The sequence below is a fragment of the Myotis brandtii genome, unplaced genomic scaffold (genome assembly GCF_000412655.1).
Source record: "Myotis brandtii unplaced genomic scaffold, ASM41265v1 scaffold834, whole genome shotgun sequence".
NCBI lineage: Eukaryota > Metazoa > Chordata > Mammalia > Chiroptera > Vespertilionidae > Myotis > Myotis brandtii.
The window spans coordinates 718,484-724,031 of record NW_005371386.1 but is presented as its reverse complement, the minus strand read 5'-3'; the positions used below and the strand labels follow the sequence as shown (position 1 = coordinate 724,031).

Here is a 5,548-nt window from a genome sequence, read left to right as displayed (position 1 = left end):
AGCAGCTTCTGACTTGCTCTGAAAATGCACATTGTGGAGATTCTTATCTGGATGAGCCTTTGATTTCCAGCCAAGTTTAGAGGATGGTCTAATAATAAACCAGCAAAGCAGCTTGAGTAGTAAATTTACCTAGAGTTTTTCCGAGAATGTGGAGATAAAATCCAAAAGAGAAATTCTCAAAACAATCCCCAAACCAATAAATTCCACTCCTCCACCTCCCCCATGATGAAAAGGAAAGCACAAAAGAACAAGCCTCTTTGTATTAGTAAGAGTGGGTTATTTTATCTCTCTCCCTCTCTCTTTTTTAAATAACACTTATGGGCTGTTTCTGATTATTAAAAAATACATACTGATTGTAGAAAGTTGGAAATACCCATAATCCCACCAGTCTAAATAACCCATTTTTTTCTGTAGATATCTCTACTGTTTTTTACTTAATGAAAGTTTTATCGCACTGTGTGTACAATTCCCAGAGTAAGATATTCCCGAAAAGGTAGTGAAGGTCAGTTGAATCTTCAAGAAACATCAACTGTGAAGGTTAGTTGATGACAACACTTCTCTTTTACAATTTTTCCCGTGGTTTTTGCCAAATGTAATACATCTTGCAACATCAAAAGAGACAGTGACACTTTATCAAAGAGAAAAACAGTCAAGTTTGACACACACAGAATTGGGGTGGAATCAAATGCTGGTCTTAGCCTTTTGACAGGTCCTCTATGTTAATCAGCAAAAAAAAAAATGTGAGCTTCTCATTTCATTCTATTCTACCCCTAAACCAATTTAACTTCCACTTATCTGGGCCCCAGTGATAATGAATGCAAATAGAAGATGTGCTTCAGAAGGAGCTGGCGGAATCCAAATAAAATGTCTATGGCATGTGAGTATGTGTGTATGAGTGCATACGTACCTGTGTATACACACTCATTTGTAATAAGCACCCCAGAGTAAAGGCATTTTAGCTTCCTGAAGGGCAACACCAAGTCATCATGATCTACGTATGATACAAGCTACCATTTACTAAGTACTAACTACGCTCTGTGCTAGCGATTCTGCTTGCATTATTGAATTGAGTCAAATTTTTTCTTGATCACACCATTAAAACTGCAATCTACCCCACCACTCCCTGTCCAGTACTCTTGATTTCCTTTAACCATACTCTACTGTGCACTGCTTTCCATAACATATCACCTTTTAACATACTTTATAATTTACTTATTCATTGTGTTGATGATATTATTATTGTCTGTCTTTCTCCCAATGTTGCCAGTTTTGTTCATTGAGGGAACTCAAGATTCTAGAACAACTTCTGGCACAGAGTGGGGTTCAATCATATTTTTGAATGAACAAATGCATGAATGCATTATTTCATCTTTACCACAACCCCTTGAGATTGACATTATTATCTCCATTTTAGAGAAGAAGAAGCTGCAAAGAGGTTGCAGAATTTGCCCATGGTCACATAGCTGGTAAGTAATACAATTTAGTTTTGAAGTTGGATCTCTCTAGACTCCAAATCCTGTACTTTAAAGAGTAAGCCCCAGACCAGTGTTGTTCCATGAACTGTTTTTTTATGGTTGAGATAAGTGAAATTGAGAGTAGGCATTTGAAAACATTTATAACAATTTGACATTGCTGCAACATTCAAGAAAGAGCACACAATGGACTTGGCTCATTGAACAGGACGTGGACCAGCTTGGATGTTGTCACACTCGCCTGGTGAGTTACATGTGCTAAAAGCTTCACACAAGACATACACAGTAAGACCACATTACAATAAAACGTCGACAGAAGCAGATATTCAGTTTTTCACACATAAACATTAGTGCTGTGCAGGCTTCTAATAAAGTAGCCCTTCAGTTTGCTAAGATTAAAAAGCCATATACAACTGCCAAGGCATTACAGAAAGACACAACAAAGGTATTTGCTTGGAAATGTTGGATGAATTGCTGGCCCAAGTATCTCTTTGCAACAACAGAAACAGGCTAGTTTATGGAAGACCAACTCATAGAAAATATAAAGCAAGCAAAGTGTTCTCCATTGCAACTTGTTATTATTAGAAGATATTAATATAGCAATTTTTAGCATATGTACAACTTCAATATGTTGGCAATATTATGGAAGGCTTGTTTTTTCAACCTTGTTGCTGAAAATACTATTAGCACTGTGTTGTATAAAACTATGGAGACAAATGTTCTGTATAAAACATTGTCAACAAATGTGGTTTAAAGTTTAAGTTTTATATAAAAGTAATCTGATGGCTCAGCTGCAATTACAAGACAACCTAAGTAGGTACTAAGATTAAGGTGTCCCTGGAATGTAAATTACTGCACTCTCCTGCATTGAGATACTTTTGCTAGGAAAATAATGTCAACTGAACTAAACAGTGTGCTGACTGATGTGCTAAAATCAGAATTACATAACAGCTTATGCATTACATTTCAGATTATTCTCTATATTTTGTGATAACATAGAAGCTGAACATAAACAATGATTATTGCGTGCTGGGTATGATGATCATCAAGAGGAAAGTCCTGCCAAGACTGAACTGTGGAATAAACTCAGTGTTTCTGCAGAATAAGAAGCCAGCTTAACACAACTTTTTAAAAATTTGAATTAGCTTGTTTGATTCTTTTGTTATATTTTCAGTATATTTGTTTTTAGCTAAGCCCTGTACTTATCCCATGCAAGGACATAATACATGTTTTTCAGTGGCCTATACGATCTAAAAACCAAAGCAAAAATTAGAGCCTTGGAAGAACAAAGTTTTTATAGATTGTTAATTTTGCAATTATCATCAACAGGTAAGATATTAATATTGCACATCTGCAAATAGTTTTCTCTGAATACCTTACAAATTTGATACAACACTTTTTACCATATTTTTAAAAAATTCACACACATGAAATTCATGAATCTTAATCCTTCTCTTTCATAAAAAGATAATTTAAGAGAATAATTCTTGGATTTCTGGTCAAGATGGTGGCATAGGTAAATGAGGTACTCACATTATCCCACAACCATGTCAAAATTACAACTAAACTACAGGACAACCATCATTTGGAACAACCTGAAATCTAGCTGAATAAAAGTCCTACAATTAAGATTATAAAGAAGAAGCCACATTGAGACTGGTAGGAGAAGCAAAATGGGCTAGTTCCACACTTATGTGTGCAAGATAAAAATCAGGAGGGATATCTCGGCTACAGAAGTCCCCCTGAAGAGCCAGGGATCTCAGATCACACCAGACTCACAAGCCCAGAGCTGAGAAGAGAAGTCCCCATAACTTCTGGCTGTAAATATCAGTGGGTATTGAGGCTGAATAAGATGGAGGGCTACTAGAGTCCCAGGCAGATCCTCTTAAAGTGTCCATGCATGGACTTACTCCGACTGGCTACCTCTGAGTTCAGCACTGAGATAGCAGCTTGAAAGGCACCAGGGACATACAGGGAGGAACTGAGGTGTCTGGCATCAGGACAAGAGCTGGAGGGGAGCTTTCTCCCAGACAAAAGTGCTGGCAGAGGTCATTATTCCTTTGATGAGCCCTTTCCCCACAAAGCCAGTAGACAGGAGCCATATATGAGTCTCCATCAACCTGGCCCACACTGTTTGCCCTGTCCTAGTGATTCCCTGAGACCCCACACCACCAAACTTACAGGCCCACCCAATCTCTTTCCAGTGCTTTTCCTGTACCAATGGCCTGTCGTGACTCATGCTTCAGACATTCCTAAAATCTCTCAAACAAGCAGCATGTGGCCTCAGTGTATCCCATACCTCTCGCTAAATAGCCCCAGGCCCAGCACCAGCAGCAGCTGGCCATGGTTTGCAGCTTAGCCTCTCCTGGGCACCTCCAAGCCCATCCCAAGTAGCATCCAGATGTAAACAGTTTGGTAGCTCAAACTGTGTGACCCTGGACAGAACACAGATGGTGGCTGACCTTGGTCTGCACCTTCCAGGAGGCCCTAGAGCCAGCGTACCCAGTGGATCACTTCAGACCACGTCAAAATACCACCCAATCACCCAACACACTCAAGAATCAGACTCAATGGGCACCATAGCTCCACTGAAGTAAGTCCTGCTCTTGTGGGGTGGGCACTGGCACAGCTGATCCTCCACAGTGGTCAGTGGTCAAAGCCAGTTCTTGCAGCTGATCGGCCTGGGCGTAAATCCCTCCCATTAATATGCCAACAACAACTAATTTTACCATAAGCTAATTGAAATAAACAAGAGTTAAGTTCCTACGGCATCTCATCAACGTTATAATGAAATGATGTTGAACAAAACTATGCTATTCAAGGACTTGCTGTAGTTGGGAATATTAGAGTGAACAAGGCACCACCTGCTCTCAGAGTTTAGTGCAGGAAACAGAAAATAAAAAAGACAATCTACATGTTCTTGTTTTCTACCGACACATAACAAACAACCCCAAACTTAGTGGCATGTAGTGGGTGTCCCGGGGGGGCAAGTTCAAGCTGCCTTTTGGGCATCCCCTCACCTAGAAGCACACAGAGCAATGCTGCTGTCTGCCCTCAGAAGAATGTATCTTGGGGAAAGGTCTGTTAGAGAGGTAAGGGACCTTTTGAATAAGGGAGTCTTGAGTCCCAGATATCCTGAACAAGACTGGCTACATACTTTGTGTGGCCCAATGCAAGATGAAAAGGCAAATCCCCTTGCTCTGAAAGTAGGGAAAAAGGCACTGTTAAGGTTACTAAAATAATAGTCTGGGGCCTGTTTCCCTGGAGCAGCTCCCTATTGCTGGAGAAGAAACGTGCCCCGGATCCTTTCAGGATTAATTTATTCAAAAAGGAAATAATAGAAAAATACTCAACATGCAAAAGTCTCGTGAAGAAAATGAAGGAAAACCACAGAACATGCCAAAGGCCGAGGAAGACCACCCTTCAGAAGATGTACCACCCTTCAGAAGGAAATCCTCCACCTTCCGAAGAAGGTGTAAGCCAGGAAGCAGAAGGAAACCTTAGAAGCGGGCTGACTCAACCTGTGCAGGCATTCAAAGAGGACACTCCCATTAGGCATTTGGACCCTGAAGAAATGCTAAGAGGAGTAGATGAGATGGAAAGGCATCCGGAAGACATAAGAAGAGTAAGAAACAAGTTTGTGATGCTGCATTGGAAGCAAAGACATTCACACAGACGACCTTATCCTGTGTGCTTTAGGCCTTGAATTCTTTTTTTTTATCTGATAGTAAAATCTGGCCCCTACTTTCTATTAGCATATTCTGATGTATCTTCTACCTTTGTTTTACTTTTAATCATCTGGTAGAATTTTGTTTTAGATAGTTTCCTTGTTAACCAGCATCTTACTGGATTTTGTATTTTGACCTATTCTCCAGGTCTATTTTTCAATTGGGAAGTTTCACACAAATGCATGAAAATATGTTCATTTCATATTGTGAAGTAACATAAGTTGCAAAGCATATTTAGTATCAGCTCACATATGTACAATAAAAATCCCAAATTGTGTGTGTGTATACATACATACATACATACATACATACATCAAAAAATTTTTTAAAAAAGGTTATTAAAATATA

General features: G+C 39.4%; 1 pseudogene; it reads left to right on the top strand.

Annotated features, from left to right (window-relative positions):
* The first annotated feature begins 4,735 nt into the window (after nt 1–4,735).
* On the top strand, nt 4,736–5,239 carry LOC102256885 (annotated as a pseudogene).
* The last annotated feature ends 309 nt before the right edge of the window (nt 5,240–5,548 follow it).